Source organism: Triturus cristatus, chromosome 11 (genome assembly GCF_964204655.1).
Source record: "Triturus cristatus chromosome 11, aTriCri1.1, whole genome shotgun sequence".
Taxonomy (NCBI): Eukaryota; Metazoa; Chordata; class Amphibia; order Caudata; family Salamandridae; genus Triturus; species Triturus cristatus.
Window position 1 is genome coordinate 768341597 of NC_140594.1, and position 23512 is coordinate 768365108.

A 23512-nucleotide genomic window follows, 5' to 3' on the forward strand; every position below is an offset into this window, starting at 1 on the left:
GTTAGGGGGTGATATCTGTCTGAAAACATCTGATCAGGGACGGAGACTAAAATGAGCTAAAGTAATCCCAGACCTTTAAGGCATTTGTGCGCAGGTAGCGTCAGACCTCTCCTTACCTAATAGATCTAGGAAAATTAAAGGAGAGAGATGGTTTGACAGCAACTGCTCTGAAGCACATCAAAATTTGATAGCAGCACTGAAAATGGTCCCATGGTATAAAGACCATCTAGCCAGGTTAGGAAAGGTGTACAAGCTCGCTCTATCCACTCGCAAAAAGGAAATTAAAGAAGAAGCGTGGAATGCTGTATCATCAGTGAACGTTTTAAAAGATAGCTCTAGATTCTGGGCCATTGTAAATAAACCTTTCTTTTCTGGGATAGAGAATGCCCCTGTTGAATGTAATATTACAGAAGCTCAATGGCTTTCCCACTTTGAAGCCATATATGAGGCCACCTCGAGCCCGGATTTACCCGTTAGCTTAGAAATAGCTTGGAAATCAGTAGGGTTTCCCCCAAAATTGTCTTTTTTGAAGGTGAAGTGGAATTGGCAATTATGGAAATGGCTAGGTAGAAGGCCCCTGGCCCTGACGGTGTCCCAGCTGACCTATATAAACAAAACCCAACTTTTTGGGCCAAACTTTTGATAAATGTTTACAATGTGGCAAGCTGTCAGGGATTTCTGCTATCCTGGTCATCGTCTACCATTATTCCAGGGCCCGATTCACAGAATTAACTTAAGACAAAATCCTAAACTTACTACTTTTGGTATTCACAGAATGCACTTACTTCTTTTGGTATTTACAGAATGGATTTACAACTACTAACTTTATGTCCACACTCGGGCCGGAGATTCCGGCCCGCAGAAGAGACTTCCAGCCTGGAGTTGGGATCTGGCCCGGAGATGGGGATTCAGGACCGGAGGTGGGGATTCCAGCCGGTGGTGGGGATTTAGCCTTGGCCGAAATCTCCACCTCCGGGCTGGAATCCCCACCTACGGGCCGGAAGTCCCACTTCCGGGCCAAAATCTCCACCTCTGGGCCAGAATCTCCGGCCCGAGTGCGGCCGTAAAATTAGTAGTTGTAAATCCATTCTGTGAATACCAAAAGTAGTAAGTGCATTCTGTGAATACCAAAAGTAGTAAGAGCATTCTGTGAATACCAAAAGTAGCAAGTTTAGGATTTTATCGTAAGTTAGTTCTGTGAATCGGGCCCCCAGTCTTTAAAAAAGGTCAGAGAGGGGAGCCACGCTGTTATAGGCCAATATCACTGATAGACTCTGCAGTAAAAGTTTTAGGGAAAGTGATTTTAACTATGTTAATGGATTGGCTAGAAGAGAACGAGGTTTTAACTAATCTTCAATATGGTTTTAGAAGTGGAAGGGGTACTCTGGACCAGTGTCTAAATTTACATTTATTAGCGGGTAAATACACCATAGCTAAAGCAGGGATACTACGGATACTACAGCTGGTTTTTATGAATCTTTTGTCGGCTTTCGACCTGGTAAATAGATCCAAGCTTTGGCTTATCCCGCTAGACACAGGCATAGACCCAAGTGTAGTCCACTTCTTGGTGGACCTACACAGGGATCTCTCTGCAAGGGTGAGGGTCAATCAAGAAGGGAAATGCACAAGGCACTTTAAATCTGGTAGAGGTGTACGCCAAGGATGTATTTTAGCCCCATTACTTTTTACTCTATATATAAATAATTTAGATAAAGTTTTAGATTCGGCTAGTTTGGATATACCGCGAGTAGGAGACAGGGTTATTCCTGTGCTCCTATACGCGGATGATGCAGTTTTATTAGCCCGTACTGCTGTAGGGCTTCAGAGGCTTTTGAATTCCTTTGGGGCCTATATGAAGTCAGTGGACCTAGTTGTTAATATAGCAAAATCACATGTAATGACCATGGGCCGGAAACAAAAAAAATCAAAATCTTTTTACTGTGAAGGCGTAGAGCTGACCAGGGAGACCTCTTTTACCTATTTAGGAGTACTTTTGACGAGAGGGGCTCATGGGTACCCCAACAGAAAGTAAAAACAAATGTGTTGGCAAAGTCAATGGCTGCTGTGCATGGATTTGCCCAGTGACTGGGGGCCAAACCAATTGATGCCATGCTCAACATTTATAGGTCTAAATGTATAGCCACTGCTCTATATAGTTAGGCTATCTGGGGCTACATGCCAATGGAGGGGGTTCAGATAGGCGAAAATAAGTTCCTACATACCCTCTTGTTGGTCCCCCAATCCACCCCAACTTTTATAATACACCAAGAGCTGGGTGTTGGTTATGTGGCAGACTGGTTGAGGCTGGCCCCAGTGGTATGCTGGCTCACGAGTTGGCTTATCCCAGAATTAATGCTGGCTGAACCATAAGATTATAAGGGCTGTGTCGCCCTGGAACGAGTTAACAATATTCCATGGCTTTACTATGTCAAGTAGATCTTAAACAAACTTGGGTGCTGTAGGACTTGGCCTTTTTGGCTAAAGTTCCCTAAACTTTTTGCTTTCCACCTAGACCATTTTCCTGATATAGAGATGCCAATTTAGATGCTTTGGGTACTTCACCACTGATGATCAGGGTCAAAGTACAAGTGTTCTCTATGTAAAATGTAATGGTGATTGGTTGGCCATGATTGGTATATTTCCCTTACTAATAAAGTCCCTAGTGATGTGCACTGTGTGTGCCAGGGCTAATAATGCAAAGGGAACTCAGGCCTGCAGTGTAGGGACTGCACGCAGAGTGCTAAGTTAGCATGTTGTCCTGATAAGTACAACCACTTATAATGCCTGACTTTCCCTTTTATATACACATTGGGCACCCCTGTGGTAGGTCCCGGGTAATCCCTGGGCAGGGTGCAGTGTAGATAAAAGGCAGGACATATGCTAAGGTTTGTTATGTCCTGACAGTGAAAAACACTCCATTTCGTTTTTCCCTGCTGAAAGGCCATCCTGCCCATAGGACAGAATGGGAGAGGCCGGGCGTTGTGTTAATTTGCCTAGTTTCCTGTCAGTTTATAATGGAGAGGTGAAGTTTAGTATGTATCACAGTGTCATAACACATCTTTCTGTGAAGGTGGCTTTGTCACTGTGTGTTCAGAAACCACTCTTTTAGAAAGTGGCTAAGTTTTGTGCTCTAGGCATTTCTGTGTGTCTCTGCTGAAATGTGGATTGTCTGTCTGGAACTGAAAGGTGAGAGGAGCTGGGAGAGGTCTTGACCCAGATAGGGGTTGAGATGGCACCAGGCTGCCCTCCATCTGGAGAGTAGGGGGAGGAGATGCCTGGGAGGTGAAAAGGCCTGGGCTGGTGCTATAAACCAACTGACCCATCTCCTGCTGAGTGATTAAGGATCCAGACCCCCCAGTATCAAAGGGAGAGAGGTGACACTGGGAGGGAGACACCCAGGACTGATTTAGGGAAGGGTCAGGGACCCCTGAACACAAACCAACTTCAAAGACAGTAAGGGGTATTACTATGAGAGCTGAAACCCCTGAACGTTGGAATGAAACAGATATGGATTGAGACTGAAAAGGCTTGGACCCATTCTATGGTCAAGAGGAACCTCTGCTAAAGAAGGAGCAACTGAAGAGACTGCTGTGGAAAGACCAATCCTTGCTTCGTGATCCGGGGCTGGTCTGCAGTTTGCTGTTCTAACTAAGGGGGAGGCTGTTGGGACTGGGCTTGGAGGTGCTGGGTCCCCATGCTTGAAGAAGGCTGTGCTTTGTGCTGTGTCTTGTAACCCCAAGGACCCGAGGTGAGCTGGCTCCCTGTTTGGAAATACAGGATCATAAACGTTTCCGGAGAAGTCCCAAGCAACACGGTGTGCGTGTGCTTTTGCAGCTTGAGACCCTCAGAAGTTGTGCCTTGTGATCGTGGACACACAGGAGTAAGCTGAGTCTCGGACGCGCTGGGTGTGTGTCATGGTGCAGGCCAAGGCATTGGTGAGGAGTGCCTGGTCGTTGTGTGCATGGGGAGACGAAGTGACACTCGGACGCCCTGGGTGCATGTCGTGGTGCAGGCCAGGGCGTTGGTGAGGAGCGCCTGGTCGTTGTCTGCACCAAAAGAAGAAGTGAGTCTCGGATGCACTGCATGCATGTTGTGGTGCAGCCAGGCCATTGGTGAGGAGCGCCTGGTCATCATGTGCACCGGGAGAAGAGGTGAGACTCGGATGCGCAGAGTGCGTATCGTGATGCAGCCAGGGCCTTGGTGAAAAGCACCTGGACATCGTGTGCACCAAAAGTAGAACTGAGTCTCAGACGTGCAGCGTGCGTGTCGTGGTGCAGCCAGGGTGTTGGTGAGGAGCACCTGGACATCGCGTGCACCAAAAGAAGAAGAGAGACTTGGATGCGCAGGGTGCATGTCGAGGTGCAAGCGACACATTGTTGAAGAGCGCCGGGTCATCGTGAGCACCAGAGAAGAGGCGAGTCTCGGACACACAGTGTGCGTGTCGAGGTACAACTTTGCCACTGGATTCAAGCTAGCCCGGCTGATGATGGCTGATTAGTCAGAAACCGGTCCCAGGATGCTTGTTTCCGGTCCAGGGAAGACATGGCTTGGCAGTTCGGGCTGGACTGTTCCCATAAGGCACAGGGTCAGACTGCTTTGCATATGGCCATGTCTGAACTGGGGTGGCGGAGTGAGCTAAAGAAGATGATGGATTAAACCCAGATCAGTTGACTGGGGGTGAGTGCTTGCAATGTTCAACACTCCGTCCATCATCCCCTTTGGTTTTGCTTTGTTCACCCTAAGTTGGCAGGGTATGCCCAGACGTGGGTCCCTCGCTTACTTTGCCACTGGATTCAAGCTAGCCTGGCTGATGATGGCTGATTAGCCAGAAACCGGTCCGAGGATGCTTGTTTCCGGTCCAGGGAAGACATGGCTTGGCAGTTCGGGCTGGACTGTTCCCATAAGGCACAGGGTCAGACTGCTTTGCATATGGCCATGTCTGAACTGGGGTGGCGGAGTGAGCTAAAGAATGATGATGAATTAAACCCAGATCAGTTGACTGGGGGTAAGTGCTTGCAATGTTCAACACTCCATCCATCATCCCCTTTGCTTTTGCGCTGGTGAGGAGTGCCTGGGTAGGATGTGCACCGAATTTTAAGTAAAGTTCCCACTGTGCTGAGGGTGGATCTCGATGTTGACTGAGACCGCCGAAGGAAGTGCCAAGTCATTGGGACCTTGGAGTAACACAGCACTGGCCTGGACCGGCAGCCCCGGAAGAGCTGAGTCACCAGCCCGAGCTCGCTGCACCCCGTGACGGAGGTCTGGATCAAGGCCCAAGTCGCTGAAGTCGGAGAGGACAGGGGTATCGCGCCCCCCCCAGGTAACGTGGATCACCACCTGGGGTGGGCTGCGGGCCCGGAGGGACACTCTCTCAGCCTCTTGCTTCTGTCAGCTGCGCGAGCCTGTTGTTTCGGCTCAGATCTCGGCCTGCACTGACACAAGGAGGGGCAGTACTGGGGCCAGAGTGGGAAGCAGTACTTTTGTGTCATCATTTGATCCATACGGGGGCACTGTTAACAGAGCACCTAAAACTGTTGTATTACACTTTGCATTATTGCTGCTAACGAACTATCGAACTGTCGTATGACGCCTGACCTCATTTCTGCCTGACGAACTACATTCTTGGTGCGCTACGCACCACGTTATTTTTCCCTTGCAGATTACATGATTGTAACGTGGCGCATTGCATTATTTCTTCAGTGCACAGTATATGATTATAATGTGGCGCAGTGCATTATTTCTTCATTGCACCGTACAGGATTGTAGTGTGATGCATTGCTTTGTTTCTTCCTGGTACAGGGCATGCTGGTGGTTATACGCATTGCATTATTCCTTCAATTGCAAAGTACATGACTGTGACGCAAGGTATGGCATTGTTTCTCTGTTGCACAGTACAAGAGAATATCGTTACACATTGCAGTATTTGATTTCTTTTGCAACGTGTGTGATTCTAGCAATACGACTTGCCAAACCTTTTGGAAACGGTTAGAAGTGAGCTTAACTGTTGGTTAGAATTGGTGGTTGGGATCAAAACCTACCAACCCACCGGAAAGAATACTACCCATTCTTATATGTTGATTTTGTATCGTGTGGTCGTATCGTATAATTTCTTATATAAAGATTATACTCATTTTATAAAAACTCGTGTGGAGTCTATTTGTGGTGACATCGTTGGGTTGCTGTGAGCATGGTTGCACATACTGTATACTCGTGCCTTGGAGATAAGCCTGGCTGCTCGTGTCAAGCTACTAAGGGGGTGAGCAGGGCTATCTCAGACGGTGTCCTTACTTAGCCTAACGTTGAAGTGAGGGGTCGGGGACTCCCGCCTCCAGCATTTGGTGTCGGCGGTAAGGAATAAGGACCCCCACTTCCAACAGGCACCAAGAACTATTTGATTTCTCTGATAAAATCAGGAAAAAGGACCTGGCTTGAGTAAAAACACATTTTCTGAATCTGATGTCGGCTGAGCGGGAGGAAATCGAGTTAATGAAACCTTCAGTAAAAGCTTACTATTTGTTGAAAACCTCCCCCGAGACTGAACTTTATCTGAGAATAGTCACGAAGCCCTTCCATCGCCTGCTTTTAACCAGGTTTAGTTTTAATCTAATTCACTTTTTCCTGGGTAACTTGCAAGGCTGGAGTAGTGTGTGTGACTCAGGTCCTTGTACCTTTGACAATTTCTCGACTCAGGACACCATGCACTTTATAATGTTCTGCGATTTTTACAGTGCTATCCGTAGGAGGTTTTAATTTCCAATTTCAAGGGAAAAGGGTTTATACAGGTGAAACCTGCTTTAATTCATCTTCAGTTGTGGAATGATCCATGGGAAATATTTAACAATGCGATTTTTTTAGTCGCAGCTGTGAGACTTAAGAAAAAACGGTACACTATGACATCCTAATAAACATCCATCAATTTTATGTTATTATTCTTTTTATACTAGTATTTTTAAACTTAACTATTTTTACTGTGGTGATGTATTGCTATGTATGTTCTAATGGCAGTCTGGAATTTTATGTGATTTAATGAATTTTGGATTTATATTATCTTTATCTTTTTAGGTCGCCCATATATATTGATAACCTGGATTTTTGATGTTTTACTGTGCAATGTATTGTAATATATATGGAACTTTTATGGTTTTTATTAACCGAATAAAGTGGTTTTGACTGACTGATAGATGGCATTTTAAAGTATATCTAAATAACACCTCTCTAATAATGAGCCGGATTTGAAAGGTGAAGGTGACCAGCAAAGACTGAGGGCGTTAATCTAATGTCATGACTGTCTTTTTCTGTTTTAAACACATCAAGCTCTGTCCTCATACCTTTTCTATCCTAACCAATGGGGGCACCAGAATAAAGGTCTTTTTCAGCCCATGAGATAGTTTTACTGACACCTTATATTCTTTTTGCACTCTGCCCCTCACTCAAGAACATCTTTGCTCATCTCTCAATAACACACCTCCTCTCCTCCCGTTCTGATGCCCGGGAGTTGCAGCCCACACAAGGTACCTTGCAGTCCTTGTGTGAGGAGGGAACCCAATGATGACTCATGTCACTTTTGGGTGAGTGAGGGTTCTTGTCATAACAGCATAGTGCTCCTTCCCTGTCTTTGATTACCATAGTAGGTGGTCTGTTTTTATACTCTTGTTACCAGATGTACAATAGTGTGTGAAACTGTATAGATCTGGGAGCAGTACATGGTTGGTGGTGTAGATGCTCACCTTGAGACTCTTTGTGTGGTATTAATTACTTTAGACCATCCATGCCTGTAGATAGCTTTAAAGCCTATGAAAATAATCTAACATGCTAAAAGAGACCCCTAGAGACAGTATATATATATCATGTCATTAGAGGGAAGAAACACAAACATTTCACACAGCAAAAACAAAGAGTAAGATGTTTCGAAGAACGTTTGGAAGAAGGAAGAAGATGAATTTAAAAAGAAAGTAATTTATCCAAAATTTAAGCTAGGTAGAAGATAAAGAGGGAACATTTGCATTAACAAGAGAAGAACTCAAAGTAGAAGTAGATACATAGGGCTCAGTAGTTGTGAACACACATTTATAATTATGGGACGTACATGACATATTTTACAAGGAGAAGAGACAGTTATTTCTGGAGTTTAATTTGTTTTTGAACGGGATGCTTATTTCCAGCTGATTGGGAGGGTATTTGCTTTTTTAGCTATATTGCTTCCTAAGATGTATCATGTATATAGTGCAGATGCTATAACAATGACACCATCACTTAGACATCATATCACATAGACATACTTGTAGTGTAGGTAATGGACCGCAACTAGTTGGAGACATTTTTGGTGCAATCATACCACAGATAGGAGTCATACTGAATGAGGGAAAGATTAAAGACCTTTCAACAGTTGTTGACAAGATGGTGACCCGTACCAGTACTTCTGGAGCTTTATTAGTTGTAAATATAGAATTAGTGGCTATTAGATCCATGGTTTTACCAAATAGCCTAGCCTTTAGACATTTTATTCACAGAAAAAGGCGGCATCTGCAAGATGCTGGAAGTTCATCTTTGCTGCTCATACATACTTGTAGAAATTAAGAAAATGTTAGAATTCACAAACAACATTTCTGATCTGAAACATGAATAAGAACCATTAGAAAAGTCTGGTGTTGTTTTTTTTAAATTTAGGCAAAGGAGATCCTGTTATTGGAAATTGGTTTACAACAGCTTCAAAATGGATTATTGGAGCAATATTGTACCGATATTAGTTGTAGGGAATGTGCATACTGGATTTTTTGTAATTTACAAACTTTCTACATTTTGCATTAAAAGAAGAACAATAGGAGAAAGAGACAGATGAATAGAAAGAGATTCAGCATAAATGATCACCTTTGTAATGAATACAGGTAGACAAAACAATATCAGAGTTTGAAAAAAAGAGAAAAGACTCAACTGAGAGTGAGAATGAACTCTGAAGATTCATTGAGATGAAAGTGTGATGGTTAATATAACCATTAGATGGAGCATTGTAAAAGAGATTTTAAAGTTTGCAAGAAAATAATGCTGGTTTTATTCGATGTGCAGAATTAATGTGCATGCTTTGATAAAAAATAATGCTCAGAAGAGATAAAACTGTAAACTGTTCTATTTACTCACGGTGGTTTCCCATGCTCAACATCTGCACTTGTCAGCACCAGCTCTAGTGACAGTCCACCACATGGTGGTGCTGTCAGTTTAATTTTGAGATGAGCACAACATCCATGTTTATTGAGTCAATTTGCATTGAAAATGAACAATACCAGCCTCTCATGCCATTTTATACCTTTGTGTGACCTAAAATTGTCTGAATTGCTCAGTTGTAGAAGTGCGATGGTTATGTGTGTTTTGTTGGTACTGTCATTGGCAGCGCTGGCTGGGGCAATGTGTGGTGCTTGCTGCAGTGGTCTTCCTAGAAGTACCTTTGCACTTAATTTTTTACAAATATACCACTGTGAAATCAAATATAAAGTATGATTCTTGACCACTACATGAACCTGTTTTCATAATGATTAATATGTTGCTCATATAGTTTTAAGTATTCTGACAAAATGTTACTATTTTTTCAAAGACCATTGTTGCACATAACTACTTTTTATAGTTTAATGAGTTAATGAAGAGTTCATTCATTGAAGTGCACGGTTTAACCCCTTGAGTGCCCCGCCCTTTCCACGCCCTGTGCCGGGCGTTTCATTAGCGGGCGGGGCTCATGACGAGATAGTCTCGTCATGGGCACAGCGCAACCGCGGCCCATGACGAGACCATCTCGTCATGGGCACTCAAGGGGTTAAAATGTGAATTTGACTTTCTAACCCACTTGTTTTTCGACTTAATAAGGATCTTGCAGAAACTTTTTTTCATTAATACATGTTTCAACTTTTACATAGTTTACTGGTTCGAAAACATATATTAGAAAGTTAAGAAATTCGTATATATGTGAGAAAACAAGCATGAAGGTGGCGGACTCCATGTGAAAGCATAGTCATTTAGTTGCAAACTTAACATTGCTGTCTGAGGACTATTGTATTTGTATGAGAAGATGAGGAGTGATCCTGGTCCCAGGAGAGCATTGGATGATAATTAACTGATGGAGACGAGGAGAGCAACATGTTGCAAAATCGTCATGAAGTGTGATGTCTATAATAGTGTGTGTTCCTAGAGTAGGCTCAGAACATTTCCCACACTCTTTTCCATTTTGCTCAGATCCAGACTTTATATCATGCTTTAAGACTCTACTAAGTTTCCTGAACCTCTCTTTACAAAAAGTTCTTAGCTTTGATAAATTTGATCTTATTGAGTTGATTTAAATGTAAAGTTTCATGCTTTTCTCACTCTCTCTCTCTCGGACTAGAACCATTTTAAAGTTATGTATAACTCCAATTTTCCCCTGATTCTTAGAATATGGCAACTTTCCTTTATGGAACATAATTTGATGCATTTACTGATTGATTTGATTAACCAATATTTATTTTATATTTCTGTCATATATTGACCATTTAGATTAATCTGATATTAACTTGTGATTTTCAATAAAGATGATCTACTAAAAGATTTGATTAAGAAAACCTTTAAATCTTTACCAACTCTCGTTATTGACTATGAATATTATAATAGTCATTGTGATTATTATTTGATGCATTGTTTAAATCCTCTTCTTTTCTAAAACAATGGCAAAGATCCATCGAATTGAGAGTGAGCGGCAGGGGTTATCTCAGATGCTAGCAAACCGTCTCTTTTATTCTCTGTTTTCCACTTTCAACCCATAAGTCCATCATCCTGAACAAAGACTTTGAGGTCCACTTCAACAGCCCTGGGCAGTTGTTTTTCACCCTACTCCACCTTCTTAACATCTTCCATCTTGATTAGCACTGTTGCTTCAAGAAAACCAAACTACTGCAATAGCCTCCTCATTTGCCTCTACCAATATTTCTTCATTGTGCTCCAGAATGTATTTAAATATAATACTCACATGCTCTTGATCTACGCTCCTGCAGCTTTGAGGCCATTCAAGGATCAGCTTTCCAGTCTCTCAGTTTTCACAAATGGTTCTAGCAAAGATTATTCTCCCTAGTCTTTAGCACCATCCATGGCATTATTTATATATATATATATATATATATATATATATATATATATCTTTTTTTTTTCACTGAAAAAACATAGGTTTCAGTCATGTTACAGTTAGAAATTAGCATTTAAAAAAACATAGAAGTTCACTGAAAAAAACATAGGTTTCAGGCACGTTATAGTTAGAAATTAGCATTTAAAAACCATGGAAATTCACTGAAAAAACCATAGGTTTCAGGAACATTATAGTTAGTTGAACATTTCACTCGTACAAAACCATGGAAATTCCGGCGTTATAGTTAGTTCAGCTAACTATATCTCGCGCCCCCACAATGCAATGCTGATGACGTCACATATTACATAATTAATGACATGGTCAGTGACATCACTGATGACATCACTGATGACATCTCAAATGACATCACTGATGACATCACTGATAACATCATCCAGTGACTGTTTGTTTCAGTACAATTTAAATTTGTTTTATATATATGCCAAGCTGTATTGAAGAATGAGTGGGTGTGTAAGTGTCTGAATGGATGATTTAGTAGGTGCGTGACTGTATAAGTGAGTGATTAAATGTGTCTAACTGAATGCATTGGTTAGTGACTAAACTGTGAAAGTCTGTATCAGTCTGTCTGTTGTGTAAGCTGTTGCATGGGTTGATGAGTAGTTGTATGAGTGTCTATATGGATTATTGATTGATTGCCTGAGTATTTGTATGGCTGCCTGAGTGTGTGTGTGTGGGTGGGTGAGAGGTGTGTGACTCTGTGCATAGATGTGTGAGTGGTTGATTCACTGGGTGTATGGGTTCAAGAGTGCATGTGGAAACAGCTGTATGGGTCGGTGAGTGTGGGTATGGGTGTGCTGGTGAGTGAATGGATGTCTCAGTGCTACATGTGCAAGTAACTACATATGTAAAAGGCAATATATGTGAGTGATGGTGTATATAAATAACTATATATGAGAGTCAGTAATTGTGGGAGTGGCTGCATGGATGAGTGTGTATTTGTATTAGTGATTCTATAAGAGAGTAATTATGTGTTAGTATCTGTATGAATAAGTGAGGTGGTGTCTGTATAACTGTATAGGTGAGTAAAGAGAAGTATGATTGATTCTTTGCATGACTGACTAGGTGTGTGAGTAACTCTGACTATGTGGCAGTGTGTGAGTGTCTGTATAGGTGTATACGTGCATATGATAGTGTTGTATTGATGAGTGACTGCATGCATGAGTGACTGTATGGGTGAATGAGTGGATGTGTGTGTAGACCTAGAAATCAGTCAGTGCGTATTTAGTAACTGGTATTTATGTCTCTATTGTTTCGAAAATGGTAGTCTGTTTTTAGAGTGGGTATATCAAAGGTTATATTCAAGTGTGAGGAGGTGCATCAGATTTTCATGTAGATGATGTCATCAGTGATGTCATTTGAGATGTCATCAGTGATGTCACTAACCATGTCATGAATGATGTAATATGTGACAGCATCAGCAGTGCATTGCAGGGGCGCGAGTTATAGTTAGCTGAACTAACTATAAAGCTGGAATTTCTATGGTTTTGTACGAGTGAAATGTCCAACTAACTATAACGTTCCTGAAACCTATGGTTTTTTCAGTGAATTTCCATAGTTTTTTAAATGCTAATTTCTACATATAACGTGCCTAAAACCTATTTTTTTTTCAGTGAATTTCTATGTTTTTTTTAATGCTAATTTCTAACTATAACGTGCCTGAAACCTATGCTTTTTTCAGTGAATTTCTATGGATTTTTTAAATACTAATTTCTAACTATAACGTGCCTGAAACCTATGATTTTTTCAGTGAATTACAAAGGTTTTTTAAATGAAAATTTGTAACTCTAATGGTACCTCAATCCTATGTATTTTTTATTTTCTATAAATATACATATATATGTATTTTAAAAAAATTGAATAATTTTTAGTTAGGAAAACTATATTCATTTTTTTTTTTTTTTAAATATTATACAGAAGTTGCGCAACCTTCGCGCACCCCACACGATGGATCTGCGCATTCCGGTAGCCATTTTGAAAAGTCACGCTGGGGTCGCGACTTCGGCATAATTTGTAAAGTATGAAATTTCTCCCAATAAACTCAAGGGCTCTTTTTAGAGTCACCTAATAACCCAAAATATAATTTAGTTTTTGGAAAAAAAATATATTTTTTTGCTTGGAATTGCGTACCCACTGTGGCTTCAAGAGCTGCGCACCCATCAAGTTCACACGGGGGAGCCGCACTAAGAGCTGCACACCCTTTGTGTTCACACTGGGGCTGCGCTGAGAGCCACGCACCATTTGTGTTCACACTAGGGGGCCGCGCTGAAAGCCGCACTAGGGTCGTGACTTCAAATAAAAAAATTAAAACGTGGTCAATTTTCACTAATTTATATTCGCCTCGGGAACCCATCCCCTGAGGCATGCCCACATGAACATATTCTTTTTCAGGGGAAACGGGAGGAGGGCCACGTGGTCCCCCTCCCAGGCCACTTCTGGCCCCGGGGACCCCATCCCCCAGGGCCTGGCCTCTCTGTTGGGGACTGTGGGGGGAACCCTAATGCCCCCATGGACCCACCGGCTCCCCGCCTCCTGCGGGAGCTGACATTGGTTTTGGGCAAGGGGAGCTGCTAACATGCAGCTCCCCTTGCCCAAAAGCAATCCTGCTTTGCTTCCTTGAAGTGAGAGGAGGTTTTCCTCCTCTCGCTTCAACGAAGCAAACCAGGGTTTGCTATGACAGGGCAGGAGTTCTGTTCCCACCCTTTCATAGCAAACAGCAATGTCCCAGGGGTGGGCACCCCAGGACACAGCAGGAGCCAGCCCTGGGGGGTGGAGGTCCCGAGGGTCATCAAGGGCTCCAGGAGGGGAGCCCCCCTCCCAAAATATCTAAAGCCCCGGGGAAGTGGTGGACATCATCCTGAGACTGGGTGATTTTTAAGAGTTTAAGAATGTTAAAGATAGATACGCAAAGGTGTATTGAAGAATGAGTGGGTATATAAGTGTCTGTATGGATGATTTAGTCGGTGTGTGACTGACTTTTTAAGTGAGATTAAACTTGTCTTAGTGCATGCATGGGCGAATGACTAATCTGTGTGAATGTCTGTATCAGTCTGTCTGTTGGTGTGTAAGTGGCTGCATGGGTTGGTGAGTAGCTACATGAGTGTTCATATGGGTTAATGGTTGGTTGCCTGATTACCTTTATGGGTGCCTGAGTGTCTGTGTGTGTGTGACTCTTTCCATGGATGTGTGAGTGGGTGATTCAGTGGGTTTTTAGGTTCATGAGTGTATCTGCGAGGGGCTGTATGGGTAAGTAAGTGTGCATATGGCTGTGTTGGTGAGTGAATGGATGTCTCAGTGGTATATATGTGAGTAACTATATATGTGAAAGGCAGTATATGTGAAGGTTGGAGTATATAAGCGACTATGTGTGAGAGTGAGTGATTGTGAGAGTGGCGGTATGGATGAGTGTGTGCTTGTGTCAGTGATTGTATAAGAGAGTAAGTATGTGTTAGTATCTGCATGAATAAGTGAGGTGGTGTGAATATAACTGTATTGGTGAGTAAATGGCAGTGTGATTGGGTCTTTGGGTGACTGACTAGGTGTGTGAGTATCTCTTGTGGATGAGTGGCAGTATGGGTGTGTCTGTATGGGTGTATGAGTGCATATATCATAGGCTGTATTGATGAGTGACTGCGTGTATGAGTGACTGTATTGGTGAGTGAGTGGATGTCTGTAGACCTCTGAATCAGTGAGTGGGTATGTACTAACTGGTATTGGTGTGTCTATGGTTTCGAGAATGGTAGTCTGTATTTTTGAGTGGGTGTATGAAAGGTTATATTAGGGTGTGAGGAGTGTGTCAGATATTAAGTGGATGATGTCATCAGTGATGTCATTTGAGATGTCATCAGTGATGTCACTGACCATGTCACGAGTGATGTAATATGTGATGTCATCAGCAGTGCATTGCGGGGGTGCAAGTTATAGTTAGCTCAACAAACTATAACAGCCAAATTTCTCTGGTTTCGTACAAATGAAATATCGCACTAACTATAATGTCCCTGAAACTTGTGTTTTTTTCAGTGATTTTCAAAGGTTTTTTAAATTCTAATTCCTAACTATAACATCCCTTTTCAGTGAATTTCTAGGGTTTTTTAAATGCTAATTTCAAAATATGCCTACATAGGTAGGACAAGTGCATAAAGATGAAGAAAGATGCAGAAAGAAGTAAGAGAAGTGCAGAAAAAGGCAACAGAAGTCGAGAAAGAGGAAGAAAGGTGCAGAAAGAAGCAAGAGAAGTGCAGAAAGAACCAACAGAGGTGCAGAAAGAGGCCTACATTGACTGTACCTTACAACAGATGCATACAAAGTAGCCTAATCACTAATCTTTGTCCCAAATGTCTTAACGCTCACTTTTGTCTTGAAGGTTCACTAATAATCGACTGCTCAGAACATTAGGCCTACCTACCAAATATAAAACAGCAAACCTAAGCATATCACTGTTGTAAGCCGGACCAAGTTTGTGAAGGTATGCTTCTACCGAGTGACATGTTACATAAAAATAAACATAGAAATACTTGAATTCCTGTGTTTAAATCAGCATAGTCTGTAAATATGTGAACAAAAAGGTGTATGTATTTCTTTCTGCTCATAATACAGGGCACCTGGATATTCAATAGTATATTTGAGGGGCTGTATAACACCTGTAGACATAAGACATGTGGGCCTGTGCAACTAAATGGCAGAGCAGAACTGAGAGCATTTAACCACCTATAGAAGAAGCTACCCACTTTTTAAGCTAACATCTTCAGATGCATAACACATGTGAGAATACACATACAAGTATACATATGCCTCAGTCACAAGAGCATGCAGACCTTTAAACTTGAAAGCTTGCACTTCCCATTTGAGAACAGAAAGAAGCAAGAGATATGCAGAAATAAACATAAGAAGTGCAAAAAGAAGTAACAGAGGTACAGAAAGAGGCAACAGGGGTGCGGGAAGGGGGAAGAGGTTGGCGATAGAGGGAAGGGACTGCAGAAAGAAGCAAGAGAGCTGCAGAAAGAAACAGAATAAGTGCAGAAAGAAGGAACAAATGTGCAGAAAGAGGCAAAAGGGGTGCAGAAAGGGAGAAAAGGGGTACATGCAGAGAGAGGTAAAAAGGGTGCAGAAAGAAGCAAGAGAGGTCCAGTAAGAAAAAAAGAAGTACAGAAAGAAGGAACAGAAGTGCAGAAAGAGGCAAGAGGGGTGCAGGAAGAGGCACGAGGGGTGCAGAAAGAAGCACGAGAGGTGCAGAAATAATCAAGAGAAGTGCACAAAGAAGCAACAGAGGTGCAGGAAGACGGCTACAGGGCAGAGAAAGGCAAGCAAAGTGCAGAAAGAAGCAACAGAGATTAAAAAAGGGGGAAGATTGGAGGAGAAAGAGGCAAGAGGGGTGCAGAAAGAAGCAAGAGATGCAGAAAGAAACAAAAGAAGTGAAGAAAGAAGCAACGGAGGTGCAGAAAGAGGCAAGAGGAGTGCAGAAAGAGGGAAGGGGGGACAGAAAGAGGCACAAGGGATGCAGAAAGAAGCAAGAGAGGGGCATAAAGAAGCAAGAGAAGTGCATTAAGAAACAACAGAGATGTAGAAAAGTGTGGTGGAGAAAGAGGCAAGAGGATAGAGAAAGAAGCAAGAGAGTAGCAGAAAGAAACAAAAGAAGTGCAGAAAGAAGGAACAGCGGTGCAGAAAGAGGCAAGAGGGTGCAGAAAGAGGCATAATGGATGCAGAAAGAAGTGAGAGGTGCAGACAGAAACAAAAAATTGCAGAAACAAGGAACAGAGGTGCAGAAAGAGGCAATAAGGGTGCAGAAAGAAACAAAAGAAGTGCAGAAAGAAGCAACAGAGGTGCAGAAAGAGGCAAGAGGAGCACAGAAAGAGGGAAGAGGGGTACAGAAAGAAGAAATAGAGGTGCAGAAAGAAGCAAGAGAAGTGCATAAAGAAGCAACAGAGATGCAAAAAGGGGGAAGTGGGGTGGAGAAAGAGGCAAGAGGGATAGGGAAAGAAAAAATAAAGGTGCAGAAAGGAACAAAATATGTGCAGAAAGAAGGACCACAGGTGCAGAAAGAGGCAAGCGTTGTGCAGAAAGAGGGAAGAGATGTGTGAAAGAGGCACAGGGGGTGCAGAAAGAAACAAGAGGGATGCAGAAAGAAGCAAGAGACTTGCAGAAAGAAACAAGAGAAGTACAGAAAGAAGGAACAGAGGTGCAGAGCGAGACAAGAGGGGTGAAGAAATAGGGAAGAGGGATGCATAAAGAGGCAGAATGGTTGCAGAAAGAAGGGCCAGAGGTGCATAAAGAAGCAACAGAAGAGCAGAAAGAAGGAACAGAGGTGCATAAAGAGGCAATAGGGGTTCAGAAAGAGAGAAGAGGGGTGCAGAAAGAAGAACAAGTGCTGCAGAAAGAAGCAAAGAGGTGAAGAAAGAAGCAAGAGTAGTGCAGAAAGAAGCAACAGTGGTGCAGAAAGAGGCGAGAGGGGTGCAGAAAGAGGGGAGAGAGGTGTGAAAGAGGCACAGGGGTGCAGAAAGAAACAAGAGGGATGCAGAAAGAAGCAAGAGACTTGCAGAAAGAAACAAAAGAAGTACAGAAAGAAGGAACAGAGGTGCAGAGCGAGACAAGAGGGGTGCAGAAAGAGGGAAGAGGGATGCATAAAGAGGCAGAATGGTTGTAGAAAGAGGGGACAGAGGTGCAGAAAGAAGCAAGAGAAGAGCAGAAAGAAGCAACAGAGGTGCAGAAAGAGGGATGAGGGGTGGAGAAAGGGGCAAGAGAAGTGCATAAAGAAGCATCAGAGATGCAAAAGTGAGAACAGGAGTGGAGAAAGTGGCAAGAGGGGTGCAGAAAGAAGCAAGAGAGGTGCAAAAAGAAACAAAAGAAGAGCATAAAGAAGGAACAGAGGTGCATAAAGAGGCAAGAGGGGTTCAGAAAGAGAGGAGGGGTGCAGAAAGAAGCACAAATGGTGCAGAAAGAAGCAAAGAAGTGCAGAAAGAAGCAAGAGTAGTGCAGTAAGAAGCAACAGAGGTGCAGAAAGAGGCAAGAGGGGTGCAGGAAGAGGCACGAGGTTTGCAGAAAGAAGCTAGATGTGTGCAGAAAGAAACAAAAGAAGTGTAGAAAGAAGGAACAGAGGTGCAGAAAAAAGCAACAGGGGTGCAGAAAGAGGGAAGAGGGGTGCAGAAAGAGGGAAGAGGGGTGCAGAAAGAAGCAACAACGGTGCGTTTGCAGAGTGATGGAGAAAGGGGGCTGGGCCTCCAACCAGCGCTCTGGAATTCCACTGCGTAGGATGTACAGGAGGTACCAGGAGGACTTCTTGGCCCCCAAAGTCCCTCAGGAGTAAAGTGGACTTCATCCCCCAACCCGTAGTAGGCCAGAAGGTGCGTTTGCAGAGTGGTGGAGAAAGGGGGGCATGGCCTCGAAAGACCTCCTAGCAATCCCACTGTGTGGGACTTACTGGAGGTAACAAGATGTGTAGTTGGCCCCCAAGGACAACCTTGGGGGCAAACTACCCCTTCTATTAAGTCCAGTAAGTCCCACAGAGCAGCATTGGTAAGCACTCATAGCAGGCCATGCCCCCTTTGACCACCAGTCTGCAAACGCGCTACCCGGCACACTCTTGGATGGGGATTAAAGTCCCCCTCACTGCTGGGGGTCCTTAGGGGCCACCTAGCCTGCCTGATACCTCCAGTATGCCCCAGATAGTGGGATTGCTGACAGGTGGACACAGGCCACGCCCTCTTTCTCCACCACTCTGCAAACGCACCTCCTGGCACTTTCTTGGTTGGCAGAATAAGCCCCCTTGAATCCTGAGAGTCCCTGTGGGCCAACTAGCACACCAGGTACCTCCAGTAAGCCCCACACAGCTGGATTGCTGAGAGTGGTCCGAGGCCATGCCCCCTTTTTACACCACTCTGCAAATGCACCTCCTGGTGCACTGCTGCTCGTGGGATGAAGTCCACTTTAGTCCTGAGGTCCACAGGACACATGTGGACCTCATCACCCCACCAGCAGTGCGCCAACAGGCACGTTTGCAGAGGGGTGTAAAAAGGGGTATGGCCTCAGACCACTTCTCAGCAATCCCACTGTGTGGCGCTTACTGGAGGTACTTGGTGGGCTAGTTGGCCCCCAGGGACCCTCAGGATTCAAGGGGACTTAATCCCCCAACTTAGAACACACCAGGAGGTGCATTTGCAGAGTGGTGCAGGGAGGGGGTAGGGCCTTCGGTGAGATGCTGGCTTTTCTATTTTTTGGGAAGGGGGGCTGTGTGGCCCCCCTCCTTTACATATGTTGTGGGCCCTGGGGACCCCATCCCCCAGGGCTTGACCTATTAAAAACAAAAAATTAAAATGGGAAGGCGGCCCCCTCCCGAGGACGATTTCGGCCTGGGGACCCCATCCCCCGGGGCATGGCCTTGTTTATTTTTTTAACTATTAATATGGGAGGGGGACGCGTGGCCACCCTTCCCTGGGCCACTTTTGGCCCCGGGGACCCAATCCCCCTGGGCTTGGCATCGTTTCTTTTTTTTTAATTTTATAATTTTAGAGGTTGGCCATGCGATCCCCCTTTTCAAGCCAATTATAGCCCCAGGGACCCCATCCCCAAGGGCCAGCCTCCCATTGAAAAAATAAAAAAATAAAAGGGAGGGGGCCACTTATGGCCCCGGGTACCCCATCCCCTGGGCCTGGCCACACATTGGGGACCACGGCGGAAGCCCCAATGGCCCTGCGGGTCCCTGCCAGCTCCCTGCATCCTGCGGGAGCCGGCATTGCTTTTGGGCAAAGGGAGCTGCATCAATGCAGCTCCCTTTGCCCAAATGCTATCTGCTTTGCTTCATGGAGGTTTTCCCCTTCCCCATAATATGAAATGCCCCGGGAAGGTGGCATGGTGGGGGAGGCAGGAGCCAATCAATGCAGTTTTTTTATCAAAGCCGGTGGTGGTCCCTGGGGCTGCGGGGTCAGCATTCCCCCACACATTATCAGCAAAGCCCCGGGGAGGTGGCAGTCCACGGGGCTGCAAGGGCCCCCGAGGGCCCCTGCTATATAAATTTTGATTGCCCCCGGGACCTGGCTCACCCAGGGGTTAAGGAAAATGAAGAGCAAGAGCCAGCGCTTAGTTTTTAAAAAAAGATTTCCACCAGATTTGCGCATTCAACGCGACTCCGGCCGAAAAATTTTAAAAATGATTTTTTTGGCACCCCCTGAGCAGGCCTTCGGGGTTAGGGCGTTTCTACCCTGCCCCCTTTTCTTGTTTTTATTTTTTATCTTTGTTTTAACTGTTTACTTGTAACTTGGTTTTACCAAGTCACAAGATGGCTGCCAACACTGCTTGGTTTGGAGTGTTGGCAGCCAATCAGAGTCAAGCTCGTGCTCTGGAGGGTCCCAAATCCTCCTCGATCACCAGATATCGATATTTTTTATTTGAAAAATTTCTCAGGAAGTAAAGAACCGATTTACACCATTAAAAGCAAAGAGTGCTCTCTGGACCAGGAGCTTCCTTTCTGCCAAATTTGGTGTAATTTCTTTCAGCAGTTCGGGCTGTAGCCGCGACAAAAGTTCCTATGGAAATTAACATGGAGAAAATGCATTTTGAGACCCCCTTTTTTCTCGGCCCCCGCTTGACGACTCATCTCAAAACTTTCATGATAGGAGCTGACTGGAGTGCCCCATTAGTTTCGAAAAATTTGCGAAGATTCGTCAAACGGCGCCAAAGATATTGCCAAATCAAAAAACAGTTTTCCTATGGAAACTAGGTCCTAACTATAACTAACTACTGGCAACCGCTAGTATGTAATATATATATACATATACAAGCATCTTACAAAGTTCTCCTGTATGGCCTTTTAAATCAGGGTCTTTCCCTTCTTGTAACTCTTTGCTGATACATGCATCCACTGCACTTATGGGGGGTTAAGATATTGCCTGCTTTAAAAATGGGCATCTTGTTAGCCAAGAAGATCCACATTTCAGACTATATTGACAGTGATGACAATGATATTATCTGCCTAGGTACCTCTTTAATTGCTATGTATTCCTTGATTTTCTGTGATCATGTATTGTGAACGGACATCCCAATCTCTAGTCACAACTCCCCCTTCTCAAGATCTCCAGGTTTTAAGTTTAACACAGCTTATTGAAGTTCTTTTATAGCTTTTCCATGGTTCATGAATTCAAGTTCTCACAGCTTTCTCTAATCTGTGTACAGTATTTTTTTTTCCCTGGATTTTCAAACAGAATAGTACAACCATGAGACGGGCATTATCACTTCATAAAATCAACTCATAATCTCCATCAGCACCCTCCTCCCCTAACATCACACCCTCATTGTTTTTAACCCGCTCTACTCACCAGACCAGCCCCCAGGTTTGGGTTTTACATGACATCACAGAAGGTGGTTAGCTGCATATATTTATGCATCAGTTTTTGAACTCCCATTTATTCTCCTCCCTCCCATCTGTTCACTAGATGGCTTCCTGTTCCAGAATGTCCAGGAATGTTAGTCATATCACTGCAATTACATATTGACTGAAGGAAAAGAAGCTGTTCCCCACAAAGCCAGGTTTGTTTGCTTTGCCATTCACAGAAAATGGGATATTGCCTCCTCCCTCAGTCCCATTCGTCCCAGCTGAAAGAAGTGGACAGGATATGTCTAATAGGCAGTTTCACTTCAGGGCATCTAGCTATTTCAGATCATGCTTTTGAATGTATGCTAAGTAACACATCGGTCTGCAAACTAACTTGGACCGGACACACACACACACAAAAGAGTACCAACCAGCGGTGGCTCCTCTGCCCATGCTAAATACCAAGCAGCTGACAAAAACAAGAAAAATAAAATGATAATTGAACCATTTTTTTTTCATTCATTTTTTTCTTTCTGCCAACGGCAGCCAAGTCCGAGCAGGGTGGAGCCATGATGAGAGCAGGGGAGGAGTAGTGAACACTGAAAGAGCGTATGGCGGTTTTTCCACCTGTCTAAGGTCGTCCAAACCCTCATGCGGACTTTGATCTCTCTCCACCCGAGCAGTGCTGTACAGCCGAGTGGAGTAGAGACGTGGGCACCTAGGACCTAAGCGAGCATTAAACAAGCCCGCTCAGGCCAATCCCAGCACTGCTTTCATGAGAGCACTGTCATTGAGTGGCGTCTAGGAACCCCGATACAGCGCAGCAGTTAAGTACTTTATTATTATTAGATACCCCCACACTGCTACCTCCCCCCCCCCACGCCCCACCACCTGTTATGAAAGGGAGCTGCTACTGGTAACAACTGCAGTGATTGTTGTGTTCGCCTCCTGTCATCAGGATGACACACCTGAGTAAAGCTCCGACTTCCCAAAAGAGAGTTATGATGCTGCTAACCATGTCCTTTTCTTTATGTCTGTTATCATGACCCCACCTGAAAGTTATTATGACACAAAATCGGCCCCAGGCTGCATTAAACGCAGGTCGACTTAATCTGTTTTCTACCTTTTACTTGTGACAGAAATATACGTTTTATTTCATGAATACTTATGTGTAATAATCGTTTTAAATGCTAGCTGGCGACGTATTGTTTATTTGCGCAGCCCAGGGTAGCTGTTAAACCCTATTTCGATTTGAAGACATGCTCCTGTACTGATGTGAATTTTAAAACTGCTAATTCGACAGCGCTTCGTACAACTCCAGCTGCGGTGATAATCGACACAAAGGAAACATGGAAAGTATAGGAGAACACACAGCTATCCTACATATTCCCGCCGGCAACAACTTTTAAAGAGAAATGTTTATTCATCAACCATCAAGCCTGTCAGCTGTTTCAGCACGACATCCCCCTCTATCAAGAACGCCTCGAAGTAGGAGATCTTACTAAGAAACTGGCACGTTTGTAAATGCGCAATAACCTTTTCACCTCCGCCATTTTGCTGAAGTGCTGTTTTCTTTCATTTAAATGATTCGAAGTCAGCTTTAGGGCTCATTTTTTTCGCGCACCTGACGGTTTCTTCATATCAAAATGCCTTCGCAGCAGGCAGAGTGCAGTGTGACAGGAACTCTTTTCGCCAGAAAACAGGCTTTCCACACAGAATTGGCTACACATTTACATGTAGTTTGCCTTGGAAATATGTCAGACCATCTCGCATCTACACACACGCAGTCCGTGGCCTACAAACGGGTCGCCTCATTAGGTTTTGAATGTCAGAAAACATATTTGTTGCTTTTTTTTCTTGTCACCTGCCATCACTGATTTCTGTATTCACGAAGTTTTTGACTCCTTTCTTTCTGATTATGATTGATTCTTCCCTCTACAGCCCACCCTAGCCAACCAAACCACTCATCAAAATAATTCAATCTTTGAAATAACAACTTTGCAGGACGTTTACAAATTATGTCTCCGACGTGACCCATTATTTTTGGCCCTCTGCCT